The 19,366-nt window shown below is 35.2% G+C and overlaps 1 non-coding gene across 1 annotated transcript; it reads left to right on the plus strand.

Moving 5' to 3' along the window:
- The first annotated feature begins 9,469 nt into the window (after positions 1-9,469).
- Positions 9,470-9,541, plus strand: Trnae-uuc. Its single transcript has one exon. It is a non-coding gene; the product is annotated as a tRNA-Glu (tRNA).
- The last annotated feature ends 9,825 nt before the right edge of the window (positions 9,542-19,366 follow it).

Genomic DNA, 19,366 nt, shown 5'->3' on the forward strand with positions numbered 1-19,366 from the left:
TTTAATTAAACAGGCAGGTAAGTTTAATGAAACATTAAACATTATATGCTTTTTAACTAGCTTGAAGTCGTTAAATAGATATTAATATCTAATTAACAATTTTATTATTGTTAGCAATATTTTAGATGTATAATTAATGTTTACTATATAATAAATGTAACACCTAAAAATGGTAATGTCATAAAACAAAAACAAAAAACAAAAATTCCCTTTATTATGTTTCTGGTCTTAAATATACATTTTTCTACATCCCTTTTAAGTTCTATAACCTGTGTTAGGGATGCACACTCTTTCCTATATGTTGTTTATTAACAAAGGTCTAATCTAAATAAAAACAATGAACTTACATACTAAGTAGTACTTATACCTTAATATAACTTAATGTAACTTAATAAACAATCCAATACATAATATATTTAAATAAAAACCTATAATCTAAACAAAAGTTTACACTAAATCATAAAAAGTAGAAGTAAACTACAAAAGTAGGGTAGATAAGTAAGTAGATACGATCGCACCATCATCTTTTGATTGAGTGTAAGACATGAGTGTAATATTATATATATACATAAACTGTAGACTATTCAAATAATTATAAATGTTTATTATACACCACATAATACTAAAGATAACGATAGGTCAGATTAACAATATTTAGTATATAACCTACGTTTAAGGTAACACAAACATAACATTATATTAAAATTTGAAGGATATATTATTATTCTTATTTTTAGTATTTATGTAAGATTAGATAATTGTTATTGAACATTGTCATTTGTATTGATTTTTTATATATATACATTTACTCAACTTCTACAAATAGATCTTCAGTTTGTTGATAATTTAATGTTTTTAGCCATGTTGTTACTGTTTTTTTACACTCTTTAAACGTCATAGGGTATATATATTTAGGATTTTATTTATTTTATTGTACAATTTTGTAGATTGAGTTGCAAATTGCTTCGAGGCAAAAGTTGTAGACATAGTTTGAGATTTTATTATATTTGAGTGATTTCTTTTGCTATATGTCTGATATGTCAAAAGAGTTATTTTTGCGGACTTTAAGTATACATTGAAGGATGTATAGTTGCCTAACTGTTAGAAGATCTGTTTCTTTATACAGTAAATATCTAGAAGTTATCTATAATAACTCCTAGATATTTTGTGGTGTTAACTCTCTCGATCTCCGGACATGTGCAATCTTGAGGTACATCACAAACATGAGCTTTTATTTTTAAATCAATATTTGGTTGCGACGAATTTCGTATAGAAAACGGAATATAATTTGTTTTACTTAAATTGAGTGACAGTAAGTTAATTTTTAGCCATTGCATAACAGTGTTCAATCCCAATTCAGCGCAACTGAAAGTTTCAGCCCAGTCTTTTCCGTAAAATAGCATTATCATTAAGTATAATATTATGTCCAACTGTATATATTTGTGCTCTCGGATTAGTGACTTCTTACCAATGATTCTGTTACGCTGGTATAAATGACAGAGTAGTAAAAGAGTGGTGGAGAGCTTATTGCCAGTTCTTCTCTTCCGTTGTACGCCCTTGATTTGAGAACTGGACAGTGAATTTTTGACGTTCTTAAGTGTACATGTATGTATATTGTGTTACCGATATGAATCTATTTAATCATTTTTTTATTTTGATTTCCGGAAAACAATAAGACCTTAGAAGAACCTTATCCTACTTACATTACAAAATAATCAATGAAACAATATACAAAGTTACTTATTTAACTATTAACGGTTGCTAATAATTTGTTTCCATCGGTGTAATCATAGGATACGGCATCTTATCAGTAAATTATTATTAAAATAATATAAAAAATCTAAAGCGATATCAAAAGTTGAAATCCTTAGTAACGAGCTCATCGCGGCCCGGAAATGAATAGCGATTGAACAAACGATCAAACATAAAATAAGTATTTGCGGCCCCTAAGTGCCTCCCAGATTTGCTCTAAGAGATATTGGAGTGTTTTCAAATGGAGTTGAGTAATCAACGCCAGCCGTTCTAGTTAAATGGTCTGTGACGAATGCTGAATATTAATTTTAGTTTTAATAGCGTAAAATCATTGTTAGTTACCACAACTTCCGAATGAAATTAAACCAAAGTCGAAATATGGTAATCAATTTTGTCAATATTTTAGCACTTTTGGAACTAGATAAATGTTGGGTATACTGTTTAGGCTTGCAAGGACGTTCATTTTTTAAATGTAGGTGCTTTTTGTTATGCAAACTTATTTTATTAAGTGGTCATGTCACTTCTCGTATTTTGGCAACTACTCTGTACCTAAATAGCTTTTTAGTGTATCTTTATTGAATTAAAATAAAATATGTTTTATCATGGAATATAAGATTCACGTATCACTCAATCCACGTCATTAAATTTGAATCTGTAGATATCCCTACTCATCGCTTAAGCAGACATAAAACACCTCCCGGTACTCTTTTAAAATACCAAATCATCCTACAAAATGACTCTGTCAAACAACTCTTATTTAAAAACGCGAGTGCGTTGCCGGCACTCGCGAGTCCTCGGGCATTGAGAGTCTCCATAGGCGGCGGTATCACTTAACATCAGGTGAGCCTCCTGCCCGTTTGCCCCCTGCATATATACAAAAAAATAATAATAATATCGTAAATTAATTAGATGTAGGCTATCTAGTACTAGTCCCAGGCCCATTTAACAACTAGACTATCAACCTTTAACGTTAACCGTTGCTAATAACTCTTAAGTTCGCTGTAACACCGTAGGTTTATTCTCTTCTACATTACAATTTAAAAAAAATATCAATCCGCTGTTTTAGGAAAATGAATAAATTCTAATGCTAGAAAACTTAAATCGAATCTTAAAGAAAGTAATTTCTCTATGCGCGGTAACTTGCTATGCTATGGTAACTATGGTAACTTCGTAACATTTCATCATCATGTTATTAATATAATATTAATGTTGTAGTGGACCTGCGGTGAACACTTTTGAATCGTCCGGTTTTGGGTTGGATTCCCAATTTGATTTGACAAAAACTGTGTGATTTAAATAATGCGCATATCATTGTATAAAACCGATGTATTACGTAGTTGTCTCGAAGTATTATTTCGGGGCAACTTTAAAGCCTAATGGTAATAAATCGAGGTGGCCTAGGTTTATGATTGTAAAAAAATAAGAATTATAACCTTTTTAGGTGTGGTACTCTGATATCTGTATCTGTACTCATTATTTTATCATGAAACAGATACTAAATCATCTTGTCTAAGTGCAAACATAGACATTATTGTAAAGACATGTATAATTAAAGTATATACCAAATGAGGCGCAAAATAAAAGAAAAACCAAAACGTAAATATTTTTCGTCAAATATTATCTCAGGCGAGCTGCGAAATGGAACTGATGTCACGTTCCACAACGTATAAAGTATATTATATCTCGTAAACATGGTACTTTATGGACAAACACGAATATGTTTTCGGGGCATAACATGCCACTTCTCATAAAGGGTTCTTGTGAAATTACTGATTTCAATTACAGTACTCAACTAGTTTTTCTAGATTTTATTTACTTGAAATGCTTATTTCCAATCATATTTGAGCTAAAAGTCTAGAAAAAACTGAAAAATACTTGAAAAATGCTTCCCTCCGGGGTCTTAGAATGATTGAGATTGCACTAACTATACATGCTAAAACTTGTTTAAAATGTAGAGTTTAAAGATTTTATATTGAAAGGACCAAGGAGAAGGGGAAAGGGGTGCTGTAAGAAAGGTTTGTTATTTTGTATTCGTTTGAATTAAAATTAATAAATATAAATAAATGTAAAAAGTTTAGCCACTTTGGCATTGTGTATTCCGATACTTAATCATTGAGCCATGGAAGCACCAGTCGGTCATGGTCAAAGGTCACCGGTACTGTCTACCAAGCGCCAACTTACTTTTATTTATTATTATACTAATATATATTAATAGCAGTGTTAGCCTAGTTAGGCTTCAGCATGCGACTCTCATCCCTGAGGTCGTAGGTTCGATCCCCGGCTGTGCACCAATGGACTTTTTATGTGCGCATTTAACATTTGCTCGAACGATGAAGGAAAACATCGTGAGGAAACCGACATGTCTTAGACCCAAAAAGTCGAGGACGTGTGTCAGGCACTGGAGGCTGATCACCTACTTGCCTATTAGATTTAAAAAATGATCATGAAACAGATTCAGAAATCTGAGGCCAAGACCTAAAGAGGTTGTAGTGCTACTGATTTTTTTTTTCACTAATATATATTATAATTATTTTACTCGGTATAGGTGCAACTTAACAATTTGTATTTGTCGCCAAACTACTTAATTAATTATTTCAAATCCGAAAAGAGAATGAATTGTACAATTGTAACAAAATTAAAACAAAGTGGAACACAGGCAAAAATAGGTCGAAATTAAAAAAAAGGTCTGTGTTTAAAATTTTAATACCATCATAAACCTTATCTGGCTCTTAAACAGTTCATAGTTCAAACGAAATCGGAATTTATTACATCTTATAAATTTTAATCGTGAAACACGTCTAGAGGATTATCAAGTTTTGAATCAGACGTCGACTTAATTAAAAAATTACAAGGTAATACGATGAAACTTTTTTTAAAATAAGGCCTTCAATAATTTTAGTTAAAGGCCTAATTTTAAAATGTTTCTATTGTTTGAATTTAGGCCCTTTTATTACATTTCTATAGAATTTGTTTTGATGTGTATAAGTGTTCATATACATGAATTTATTAATCTATAACTATTTAGATGGATAGAGTTTCTAGTCTCGATTGTGCGATTATCGAATGAATATAAAAAATCTTCGTCTCACACCTCTCGCTCTTCCACCTTGGCGAGAATTGCCTCGAAATGGATGAAGTTTATTGTTAACATAATTTTATAGCAATAATCGTATTCGAATTCTGATGGTTTGTACCAGTTGCTAAGGTTGAGTGCAGTTCGTAAGGGTATTTCAAATTTTCCAAAGAGTTGTACCAAGGATTTTTTTGCATTGGCATTTTCAGCCCCAGCTCTAGTACCCAAAGATGATTTTACTTTCATATTTTCTTATAAATACTGACTTCTCATATTTTTAATTTTCTTAGGGACCAATTTCTTTAACATAAAATTCTCTCTTAAACACATTAAAAGATGCATTTCGCGCAACACTCGTAACTTCGATAAAGTTCAATGAACTTAATATTAGCGATAAATCCCTGGCGATTCTCGTATGACATAATCGTAGGCGAGAATTTAGTTATTGTCTAAATGTAAACATTATGATACGATTATGTTATGGCGATTATTGCTAGCGATAGTCGCGTACGATATCTAGCACCAAAACGTGCGAGAAATTCTCTCAATCTTCTTACTTTGTATTGTAGCACTATTACAAAGTAGATAACCATATCCTTTAACATAATAATTATTAAATTTTAAGTCTGCTTTTTAAATTGACCAAAGTTAAATCATATTAAACTTTTAAAGTTAGTTAATTTTTCAGTAAACAATTTACAGTATGTACACAATTTTAGTTTTGTCACATTCAAGATGTGATGAGGTAGCACTACAAGAACAATGCGCTCTGCTTTGTGAAGAAGAAGTGAACGAGAACTTTTAACGCCTGAAACATGAAAGCTTAACAAAAACACAAAAGATTTCACATTAATCCCAGTAATTCATAAATAAATAAATCAGTGGCGCTACAACCTCTTTAGGTCTTGGCCTCAGAATTCTGAATCTGATTCATGATCATTTTAGTAAATCTAATAGGCAAGTAGGTGATCAGCCTCCAGTGCCTCACACACGACGTCGACTATTTGCGTCTAAGACATCGGTTTCCTCACGATGTTTTCCTTCACCGTTCGAGCAAATGTTAAATGCGCACGTAAACAGAAACTCCATTGGTGCACAGCCGGGGATCGAACCTACGACCTCAGGTAAAGGAGTCGCACGCGGAAGCCACTAGGCCAACACTGCTTCTCCACTGTGCCCCAGTAATTCATAGTTGTGATTATTCGCACAAGTCACAACAGATGTGCGGATATAGGCAAAATTTTAGAAGTTTTGTAGAATTTATACCCACTGTTCGCGCCAGCAACGTACGTATCTCTATTCTCATTTTTCTGTCCCTCTTACCACACCCATTGCCTAAACACTACTCGTTATTTCTTGCCATACCCAAAAAGAGGAGGAGGGGACCATTCCTCATGCTTTCTCGCTTCCCCTTCTGGTTTTTGACGTGACAACGCCTTATAATTCGAGGGAGTATTTTCATCTGAATTTATCACGTTCCCCTATCGTCAGTAAACCGACTTTATATACAACCGATTTTTTATCTTATCCCCTTTCGATATCTTATCCCTTTCGATATCGATTTGTGGTCTTCTCCCACGGAGATAGGTGAAGAGACAAAGGAGAGTTGGCTGTGTTTCCATATTTTTCCACGTACCCCTCGGTATACCTTTCTTTGTCGCCACTACACATTCTTTTCTAAACACTTTCTTTAAAATATTTAGAATATATGTAATTTCATTATTACGAAACATGAAAACGCTTTTATTATTTAGAAAATAATGCAATCCAATTTAACACGTCTGATAAAATATGTATTTACCAAATATTTTAAAATTCTGTCTCTATTCGAACTTCAGACTTCATCACTATAAAAGCGATTCATTCCAAATATCATATTTGGTTGGACATTTGTTTTGTCCGAACATTGAACCCGTAATTGAAGGTGAGAAGCTAAGTACGTCAGTGTATGAATAAGAATGTTGTTCTTAGAAACGTATTTTTAGTATATATTTTTATTTTATTTATGTTTGTAAATTCGATAGCCTCTTAGTTTATACTTGACTTTACTCTAGACTGTCCCTGTTTAATATAAAGCGTAAATTCAGCCACACATGGAGTACTGTTCTCACCTCTGATTCCAGTTGTTCTCTGTTCTCCAGTACCAGCTCCTTCCACATGACCGTAATCAATGAAGAGTGATTCGAATCGTCGACGACCAAACCCTTTCCGAGCGCCTTGCCTCGTTGGCGTTACGTAAAGGTCACTCTGCATCGTTCAAAGGAGTTGTTCAAATTATACCTACAGCTGAATTTTATCATCGGACGTCTGGCGTCCAGATCACATGACACAAATATCCGTCCGTCGTTCCACAACTGAGGGTTCTATAGGCAGCTTTTTCCGCGCACCAATGTATAATCAGCTGCCCGATGAAGTATTTCCGAACCAATTGGACTTAGGGTCCTTCAAGAAAAGAGCGTACCAATATTTGCAATGCTTCTGGCATTAAGAGTGTCCATGAGTGGCGGTATCACTTAACATCAAGAGAACCAACAGAATGCATACGTTTCATATACTCATGCTTTAGTTGAATTTTTGTTTTGTTTTTACTTTAGGTTAGTCACCAGTCATCTATTAGTGTATTTTCACAATAGGAAACTGGTTACTACAGGACTTCTAAAGGCATTTCACAAAGATGGTCATTTATTGCAGAATCAAACCTGTAAAATGCAATATTGTGATGAGTCAAATAAATTTTACTATGATAGTATATTCTGGTACCGCGGTTCCTATTATAACTAGTGATCCGCCCCGGCTTCGGGCAACCGTGACCCGATAACCTTCAACAATTATTTACCCAACCCTTCCTCAATATGCTATCGAAAAGGCTATCTCGCTCTTACAACTAAATTACAAACTTTGATGAAAATATTTATGTGTTTTATAATAGCCGACCAACATACCGTAAATTTGTTTTGCAAGCTTTTAATGTGGTTTAAGTTTTCAGTTAGTTTTGATTATTACTGTTATTGTTATTTTTGAATTGAAACTTCTTTATCGGCGTTGGGAAAAAAATTACAACAGATCTTGCTAATCAATAAACTTGATCCGATGTGAATATAATTGTACTAATTATTTATAATAATTGTAATTCAAATGAATTTCTAAAAAAGTAATTATTTATATCTCTTTTTCCAATACTTGGGTGTGATTGTGGTATTTATTTGACAATAGCTTGCACTACAATTGATGGAGTTTTTACTCGGTTACTAAATTTTGTGGAATGTAAACAATATATTTCATATTTCAGTTAACATAAGCCATTAATAACAAAAATATATAATAACGATAGCAATGACAGTAATAATTCTCTTACAATTATTGAAATTCCATAATCTTAGTAGTAATAAGTTAAAATGAAATAATTGTATAATTTTTTATTCAAATGTCTATCATAATAAAAGCCTTTTGTTAAACTTGTAATTTAACTTTATTTAACCAATTTCTGTAAAATTCCATATGGTATATCATTTTTTGAAAAAAAGGTCATAAAGAAGTTTCACTTATTACGTGTGTACAAATACAAACAAAAATATGTGCGAGAACTAGACACGCACATATTTTTTGATCTTTTAGTTACACACTTAAGCTAAAAATGAAGCTTTTTAATAATATAATGTATATATATATATATATATATATAATATATATATATATATATATATATATGTATGGATCAGAGGAAAATCAAAGTCCAATTAGACCAAGTGGCATTTTCGAACGTTAAATAAAATATAAAGATGATTTTAGTTGCCCGTTAGATATGTGACAATGTACTCCTAGAATAAAAGTATTAGGTATTTACAAATTAAGCAATGCAGCGGATGGGTCAATATTGTATTGTTAAATTGATGATGATGAACACTGATGTTTCTAATTTGCTAGTGTATGTTCCATTTACGCTATCGCACCCCATATGCCCAAACTTGAGCTCATCAATATTGACTGAGCCTGTCACTAGATAAGCTGTATCGTATAATTTCCGCTCCGAAGACGTTATAACGTGATCATACTGTATACCCGATTCCCATATCTAACTAACTGATGAATTGACTTATGAATATTGTTCTATCTAATAAAACATATTAAACAATTTGTTTAAACTCTATTCCATTTCCACAGCTTCGATGATAAATACATTCCTTGAAATATATATGAAATTAATTTTTATAATATATTTCTTTAAATAAAACATTAAGTTTCATAAATATGTATTGTAGTTGAAGTTTATGGAGGAGTATAATGATTTTTATGTCAAGAATTCACATTTCCTCATAGTTTAATTTGTAATTAATATAATATATAAAAATATAATTTAGGGAGAGATCGAAAATAATAATAAACAGCTCAAATATAAGAGTCTCGTCCAATTTTTTTTCCATTTAGAGACGTGGGGTTTACGTACAAAGGCGCTAATAATTAAAGATTGATGTTGACGCCAGGTCTAGCGTTTAAGCTACAGATACAGGGACCAAACTTTTTAATCTTTGAATTTAATTATTATTATTTTAATATGTTGGTTAAGAAAATTGTAAATACTGTTTTGGTTTTAATAAACGAAGTAATATATAATAAATGAATATAAATTTTAACAACTTCATTGTATCCCGTATGGTCTAGTGGCTAGGATACCTGGCTTTCACCCAGGAGGCTCGGGTTCGATTCCCGGTACGGGAAATTGTTTTTGTAATGCGGCTGACCAACTTTGTATTTTTATTACAGTAAAGACGGCATACGAATTTAAATACTGAATACTGAAGACTATTTTTTTTACTTACAATATTTTAAGAAGATGTCCTATATAAACTTTTAACCAAATAAGATGTTCTTTTTGGCAATTTAGAATGTTTTAATACTTTGATTCTATGTTTATTTCCCGATATCGTGCGTCCAGTTTTCAAATACTCTATAGAAACATCAGTGTCCCAGATTTGATGAATATTATAAAATTAAAAGCGCCTGCAAGAAAAATCATCGGTGGAATATCGCAGTAAACATGTAAAGCATATTTAGCTTTGGTCTGACTGTAGTTAAGGGCACCATTGATATAACTTCCCATTCCAATTCTCTCTGTGCTGATCAATTAAAAATAATAAGCCTATCGCATTTATTTTGTTGTAATCGTAAAACATAAAATTTGTAGTGTATATTTTTTCGAAAATGTATGTTTACTGTAATTGTCATGTGTTTTAGAATAGACATTGTACCTACAGTATGGAAATGCTGAATGAAAAATACATATTAATTAAAACATACTATAAAAGAGAGATTAAGGAGTAGCAACTATCATACATAATAACTGTGTCCTAAGGCTTCATGGAAAAGAATTACCTTTTTATTTAGGTCTCGGCCTCAGATTTCTGAATCTATATATTATTTGCCAATCTAATTGGAAAATAGGTGATCAGCTTCCTGTACCTAACACTCGCCATCTACTTTCCTTCACCGTTCGAGCGATTGTTAAATGCGCAAATAGAAAGAAGGTCCATTGGTGCACAGGCGGGGATCGAACCTACGACCTCAGGGATGAGACTGACTCCACTAGGCCAACACTGCTCTTGCGGTTTCATTAGCGTTAAAATAATAAACCTATAGTCTATTCCATCCAGTTCTTAACAGTTTTTTTTGGGATAAGATTTTAGGAAGATTTTTGGGATAAATTGAATAGCGAAGGTTCTTCGCTATACAAGCGAGCAAGTCTTTACGGTAAATGAAATATATATATATACATTTCAGGTCATGGCCTAATTAATGCAGATGAAACTACGGGACATCTAGTCAATAATCAACAGTGTTATTAATAGCAATGTTATTTTACATATCCAGTAAAGCGTAAAGTGAATCGCAGTTAAAATGACATCAACAGTTCATAACTCAAACTATTCAGCGTGTAATTCCCATGATTTGGGACAAGTACGACTGCGCTGGGCAAACATCAAACACAGTTGGCTAGCGAAGATGTAATTAATTCTGCAAGGCCATTGCATTGGCTATACTGTGCTTAAATTAGTTTGATACTTTGTGCGTGAAATGTTTCAACTTAAAATAATAATTTAAAACGTACTGCATCTGAGTTAATCCAGTTAGGATTTCATGTTTATGTCTGCATTGACACGAGAGTGACAAGGACAAAACAAATAGGTTTTTTTAAGTCAAACTTAATGAGGGTAAAATTATTACGGATGAAACGTCACGAAGATGTGCAGCGTTTTTGTCGAAGAAATGGGACACCGCGATTGAGACCGATCGAGAGAGAGTGAGAAAGGGAGATCGAGAAAAATACACGCTATTGGTTGATGTTTTTGTTTAGTAGTATATACATAGAACATAGAACTTTAGAAGGCAATTCTGTCACGTAACGTCTTCTGAAGTAAACGCAGTTTTTTTTTATTATATTCATTAGCACGTATACACTGTGAATAAAGATATACGAGTACATGTAGTGATAATATACTTTTACCTGCATGATCACCTATTGGGGGTTTTACCTTAGTAATAACTAATTTATTACTTGTTTATAGTATGAATACAAAAATATAATTTAATAATAATAGATATTTCGGTCATCATCCACCCTTAAAAGTAACTCTTAGTTACAATTTTTACAATTTTTATCAGCCTGCGCAAACCCGTGAACCATCGAATATTACTAACATAAATGAATGGAACTTTAATAAAGGAAATTTTTTGTCGTTATATTATATTCTAAAAGACGTAGACTGGACAGAATTTCTTAGTATTGATGATGTTGATGAAGCGGTGAAACACTTTAATAGCATTCTATATAGTTCGTTTGATCAATGCTTTCCTAGAAAAAAACGGAAGTTAACTAAGCAAAGGGTCTACCCTGTATATTTTAGTAATGAAATTATCGCTAAATTAAGAACTAAAGCGCAGCTCCATTGGCAGTGGAAATTTCTTAAGGATAATAACGCGTGTTTAGAATTTAAACGTCTCAGGTCAGTCATTAAAAACGACATTCGCAAAGCTAACATTAACTATTTACATACCATCTCATTAAATTTAGTTAATAAACCTACGCAATTTTGGCAATATATTAATACTCTTAGAAACCCAAAAGCCAAAGACTCTGCAATTTTGTATAATGATGTTGAATATTACGGTTGTGACGCTGCAGAGGCATTTGCTAGTCACTTTAAATCTGTATTTGTGGCAGATCAGCCGCAACTAAATGCAGCAACTGCCAGTCGTAACCCAAAAGCTTTCTCTAATCATTTTGATATCAAAAGTTTCGAAAGAGAAGTTATTGTGCGTAGTGTAAATAAACTTAAATCTAATTCACCTCCGGGTCCAGATATGATCCCGGCTTATATAATTAAAGGACTGGCAGACTATTTATTATTGCCTATATCGCATATTTTCAATACTATTCTATACTCAGGGGTCTACCCAACGTTATGGAAAACATCCCGCGTGACCCCAGTTCCTAAAGCTAATTGTAGTGGCAGAGTTGAAAACTACAGGCCTATCGCGATCCTTTGTACGCTGGCGAAGGTATTTGAAATGTCTTTGCACTCATTAATGTTGCCTAAATGCATTCCCCACATTACTCCTTCCCAGCACGCCTTCCTCCCACGCAGATCAGTTAATACAAATCTATTGTCGTTTGCTGACATGGTATCGCGTGAAATTGATAAGCGGTGTCAGGTGGATGCAGTATATTTGGATTTTCGCAAAGCATTCGATCGAGTAGACAATGATATTCTTCTCCAAAAGTTGGCCGCAATTGGGTGTGGCCCTGTTCTGCTTAAGTTTTTTTCTAGTTACCTATCAAATCGTAGCCAATACGTTAAATATGGACAATATATCTCACAACCTTATCCAACAAGTTCTGGTATCAGCCAGGGTTCGAACCTGGGACCGCTGCTATTTTTGATAATGATTAACGACCTTCCGAGCTGTATTAAATATTCCAAAGTGCTATTATTTGCCGACGACGTTAAGATTTTTAAAAAGATTAAGACTGACAATGACTGTCTATGTATGCAACGTGATTTGGATGAACTGCTACATTGGAGTGAATTAAATAACCTCCATCTCAACTATGACAAATGTGAAGTGATAACCTTTAGTGCCTCTCTGAATAAAATACTCTGCGACTATAGCATAGGATCTGAAGTTATTAGGCGCGTAGACAGAGTCCGCGATTTGGGTGTTTTGTTTGTTCCTGACCTTTCATTTGCGGAGCATATTCGGATGATAACGGATGCTGCATTTAGAAGGTTGGGGTTTGTCCTGAGAAATTCAGTTGGTCTATCGGACACTGCCACTAGGGTACTATATTCATCTTTGGTAAGGCCAATTCTTGAAACCAGTTGCGTCATATGGTCCCCTTATGAAAAGTATTATGGGGATATGGTTGAAAGGGTGCAAAAGAAGTTCCTTAGAAACCTGTACAAACGAAGGTACAATTTTTTTCCTTACCTCTACCCTACTAAGTTCCTGATGGGGGTATTGGGGTACAATTCGTTAGAGCTTCGTAGGGATTTGGCTGTGGTAAGGTTTGGTCTAAACGTTATTAAAAACGAAACGGAAAGCGCATACTTGATGGGGGAAATCATCAGACTGTACGTTCCGGACAATTATTACCGCTGCCGGAGGCATAACCTCTTTGCTGTGCGTTCGGCTCGCACTGTCCAGCGTCAACAAGCTCCCATTCCTCGACTACTCTCGATGCTAAATGGGTTTCTCGACTCTTCACCGGAGAGTGACCTATTTGGTGAGCGTATGGCGGCAGTGTACTCTGATTTGAGGGTATACTTGGAGAGTATTAGGGGTTAGAATAAACTGTGTTTTATGTTATTTTAATTAATTTAGTTTAGCCATGTCTGTAATTAATAAATAAATAAATAAATAAATAAATAAATATTCTAGTATATTTGTAAGAAGGTTAAATAATATTTTCTTAAGAAAACATGAATGAAATGAATGAATGATTAAAAAAAAACTATTGGTTAAATAAAATATTTATTAAGTACAGCTACTTTGTAGCGATCTCAAGTATGTCTCTCTGTTGCACCAATGACAAGCAATCGAAACTGACTGTTTTTGTTTTTCAGTCTCACCTAACATATTTGGTTTACCTGTTTTGATTTGTTATTTTTCATTTATTTTATGGCCCATAAATAGCACCGGAGCACAACACAGAAATAAAGTCTAGACACCATTCAGTATTACTTTTCTTAAATTAAGCAATGTTTCAAACGAAGGTGACTTCTGAAGTCAAAGTATCTTCTTGGCTTTTCAAATGTTTTAATGAAATTTATTAACAGCAAAACTGTCGTGTATTTTATAAATATAATATATTCAATTTTCAGGCTTTTTTATTTCTAAATAAATATAGCAAAATGTTAGTAGTAAACACCTCCTCTAAACCTTTCCAGATGTCACTATCTTTGCCATTAGTATGCCAGTCTTTTCCTGCTATTTCTATCAAGTCAGCCTACCTTCTTTTTTGCCTGCCCACTCTTAATTTTGCGTGGATTGCGTGAACTTTACCTTCGATTGCGTTGTCTTTAATAACCATGTGTTGTCTTGTGATAAGCCATCGGTCGCTTTAGATTTTTTGTTATATTCGGTTTTGACTGTATATCTTCTTTATATTTATTATCAATCATCTTTCCATACCTCTTTCTGTTGATCAAATCTTGATCAAATTTTCTATGATTTTATGAATAGAGCAGTGTAACCCTAGTGGCTCGAACGGTGAAGTAAAACATCGTGAGGAAACCGACATGTCTTAGATCCAAAAAGTCGACGACGTGTGTCAGGCACTGGAGGCTAATCATTGCCTATTAGATTTAAAAATGGATCATGAAATAGATTCAGAAATCTGAGGCCAAGACCTAAAGAGGTTGGAGTGCCACTGATTTACTTATTTATGAATAGTTTATCGTATTTCAGAAATGATTTTTGGATTTGTGGTTAATTTTGACTCGTGCGCCTTTCCATAGGTGCCTCATTTTTACCTTCATTACGGTTATCTGTAAGATGCTTTGTAGACAATCATACCGCTATCTTGAAAAATGATCATCGTGGAGGTAGGTTCAATAAATATAAAATAAGTAGCGTTTATGTTCAAATGAAACTACTGTTATAAGAATACAATAAAAAAATCTACATCTGTATCACATGACCAATATTATTAATATGTCATTTCACCTTGTCTCTGCCACTAATTAAATATCACTCGAAACTTCCTTCTTATTCCTTTTCTTCATTACGGCCTCGTTAAATTAGGGTATATAATATGGCTATTTGTCTTTAAACCAATTACTTACACTATATAGGTTGCCCTCATTTTGTGTAATCAATATTGACAGTGACAAAACTCCATGACCCGAACTAGTGGTGAGGGCAAATATTTACTTTCACATGCAGTATCCTTGGTTAATTATAACGCTTTTAGTAAGCTCAGCAACATAAAAACACACACATATATATCCATATATATTGGGAAATTAGCCTTTTAGCAACTTCTATTCGATTGTATATTTACGTGTCTAATGATTATCAACTTTTACGACGCTAAACATTTTATAATAATTAAATAAATGATTTTAATTAGAAATATAAGAACTATACAATATGTACTATTATGTTCTAAATAAAATTACTAAGCGAAAAATATAAGCATGCAATTTACACGTGGTAGAAATAAAACCTTCAAAATTTATGGTTCCAAGATAATGAGATTGTAATTTTATTTTTTAAGTTTAATATTCATTTTTAATTTTAATATGAACTAAAACACATAAAGTTTGAAAGTTGATGAAATGAAAAATCGACAGTTAAAACAGAAACTATAGTGTATAAACTAGTGTAGCAAGAAGTTTTCAGTTCAAAACGTTTTTATGATCAATTACATGTAAATAAAATTGATACCACGTTAAATCTAATTAATTTATGTGTCCGTGTTTTGTTACAGTCGCTTTTTCGTTTCATCGAATTTCAAAACACAACCAAAAATCCTCAAAATTTCCTAATTTGAGTAAAGTATCAAAACTATTAATTGAACTGTGAGCCAACACACTGTCCCATAAGCATAATCGCTTCATTTGCCTGACATCCCATAAACCTTTCAAATCAATCTGAAAGGGACAATATGAACCTAATAATTAAATATATGCCGACTGTTTCGACTAGATAACAGTGCAAATAATCCGTCATAGTTTTGACGAATACAGTGTAATATCTCAATTCGCGCGCACGCGCACACGCGCTTCACTCATACACTACATAATCTCCACCCTTATTTGACACAACTGTTACTAAAAAAATAAACTTACATTAACTTATTACTTACTTAGATCTATTACAGGATATTAGATTATTATCATTATTGTCTAACCATTATATAAACCAACACCATCCTTATTACTAAAACTTAGGTAAATTATAAATGACTACTAGTAAATCAAAACTTATAATTAGGTGGATTGTTTAATCGACATTGTCGAAAACAACGAGATTGAACCGGTTCAGGGGTAGGTGTTGAAGCCTGAAAGGTACCCGGGCTCTGGTGCTCCCTACTCTCAAAGAATTCAACCTGCCCACCGCTGTTAGGAGAAACGGAAACTGTCGCGGGCGTCATCGGCGTCACTGGCGTCTCAGGGGTTCTCGGTGAATCGCCCCTTGACCTATTGCTTGGACTGGGTTCTCCAGGCTCCGCGGTTGGCGCTTCATCGTGCCCACTCGGCTGTGTCGGAATAGAAGGGCCGATCAATGAACTCCGTATCCGTCTCTTTAGTTGATCGATGTGTTTATGTGTTACCCTGCCTAAAGCATCTACTATCCTATAATCCGTAATACCTATCCTTTCCTCTACTGTTCCCGGCACCCATCTTTCTCTTCCCCCGCCTTGACGTAACCAAACCTCTTCCCCTTTGCCTAGCTGACGTGTCCCCTTCGGCCCCTGGTCCCTTTGGCGACTTTGTGCCTTTTTAACCGCGTCCTCCCGGCTCGGTGTGAGTGCATCGAGCTTGGTACGCAGCCTACGACCTACCATCAACACTGCTGGCGTTTCGCCCGTCGTGCAATGTTCCGTGTTCCTATAATATAGTAAATAACTATTTAACGATAATGTTACGTCTTTGTTCTCTCTTATGGCTTTTTTAATTACCCTTTTAACAGTACGAACTGCATTCTCTGCCGCCCCATTCGATGCCGGGTGGTATGGCGCTGAAAAAATGTGCTCGATACCGTTACTATTTAAAAATTGTGCAAATTCCTGACTCGTATATGGTGGCCCATTGTCAGAGACGATTTGTTTAGGCAAACCGTATCTTGCGAAAACGTCACTAAGTACTTTAACCGTATAACCCGCTGCAGTACTTGGCACTTGGCTAACCTCAATCCACTTACTTCTGGCATCTACTATGACGAGGAAAAGTTTCCCTGCTATCGGTCCTAAAAAGTCCATGTGTATACGTGACCAAGGCTTATCCGGCCATGGCCAAGGACACGGCGCATGTCGCGGTGGCATATCCGCCTCCGCTGCGCATACCCCGCACCCCCGGCACATAGCTTCTATGGCCTCGTCCATCCCTGGCCACCACACATAGCTTCTCGCAAAAGCTTTGGTTTTTACGATCCCCATATGAGCCTCATGTAACACTGTAAGTACCTTTTCCCTACAAGACTCCGGGATAACCACCCTATATCCCCATAAGATGCACCCCAGTTCCTCATATAATTCCTGCCTACGATTATAATAAGGTTGTAATGTCTTGATTTCACAATCAGTTGGCCACTCCGTACGTATATACCTTATTATTCTGCCTAACAAGTGGTCCCGACCCGTTTGTTTTTTAATTTCATTATAATCTAATAAAACAGCGTTTTGTGCGAAATGCAAAAAAAGTTTGCTCCGGTACCTGCCTTGTTTGTTTGTCTACTGCGCTCGCCGCGGGCCAACGTGACAACCCGTCCGCTCCATTCTGTTTTGATGGGATGAATTCTATCGTGTAGGTATATGCGGACAGCTTAATCGCCCACCGCTGCAACCGGCTAGCGGTCATCGATGGAATACCTTGTTTGGGACCGAAAATTGTCACTAAAGGCTTATGGTCGGTGCGTAGCGTAAAGGACCTCCCATACAGATACTGGTGCAATTTTTCGAAACAGTAAACAATAGCTAAAGCTTCTCGCTCTATTTGTGAGTAATGTTTTTCCGCCGCGGTGAGTGCGCGGGATACATACACTACGGGCCGTTCCCGCCTACCTGAGTCGCCACTACTGCTATCCCCCTCACCCCACTGCGTGAGCACGCCGCCTATACCACGAGCGCTTGCGTCACAAGTTAAGAACAATGGTTTATTCGGATCATAGTGGGCCAGTACGTCTGCGCTAATTAAAATATTCTTAATGTTTTTGAACGCTTTTTCGCACTCTCTATCCCAGTGCCACTCCGCGCCTGTTTTTAACAGGTTGTACAGTGGGGCGAGTGTAGCGCTCAAATTATTAATGAACTTGGCATAAAAATTAATTGTACCTAAGAATGCCCTCAGATCCGTTACGTTATTGGGACGGGGAATATTTATTATTCCCGTAATTTTCTCGGGATCGACTCTTATTCCATCTGCCGATATTAAGTATCCTAAATATTTTACCTCACTCATCATAAATGAACATTTACTTTTCTTAAGCCTCATTCCATTATTTAATAAGCGTTGTAACACTCTTTCTAGAATTGCTAAATGTTCTTGTATATTAGACGTTCCGATGATTACATCATCTAAAAATACCCCTGTGTTGGGAATATCGTTAAAAAGATTTGTCATAATCCGTTGAAAAATACCGGGGCTGGAGGATAACCCGTATACTAATCTTTTGTACTTATATAAACCCTTGTGTGTGTTGATGACTGTTAAGTTATCAGGGTCGTTGAGTTCAATCTGGTTGTAGGCCTGCGATAAATCGATTTTTGAGAAAATTCTAGCACCGTTTAATCTCACCAATAGATCATCGATGCGCGGCAACGGAAACCTATCAACTACCAGAACCGGATTTAGTGTTACTTTATAATCGGCACAGATACGGAGTCCATTGTCAGCCTTACGCACAAGAACGAGGGGAGTCGCCCAGTCCGCGCTCTCCACCGGCTCGATGACGCCGGCGCGCAGCATGCCCTCTAGCTCGTCGTCGAGCCGCTCGCGCAGCGCGTAGGGCACCGGCCGCGCGCGGCAGAACACCGGCACCGCCCCCTCGCGCACCCGCAGCCTGGCTACCCCTCCCGTGAACCGGCCCAATCCCTCCGAAAACAACTCGCTATGCCTGGAAAGTAATTGTGACAAGTTATTCCCATTACTTGAAATTTTCTGCTCTAAACCGGCTGTTATAATATTTTGTTTATACATAGGTACTTTAATTGCCAATTCTGATAACCATTGACGGCCCAAAATCGAAGTTGTACCGCCATTGATTATAAACAGCTCCATATTTTTACTTTCGTCCCCCACACTAACTAATGGTTTTATTACA

Source organism: Pieris rapae, chromosome 16, assembly GCF_905147795.1.
Source record: "Pieris rapae chromosome 16, ilPieRapa1.1, whole genome shotgun sequence".
Taxonomy (NCBI): Eukaryota; Metazoa; Arthropoda; class Insecta; order Lepidoptera; family Pieridae; genus Pieris; species Pieris rapae.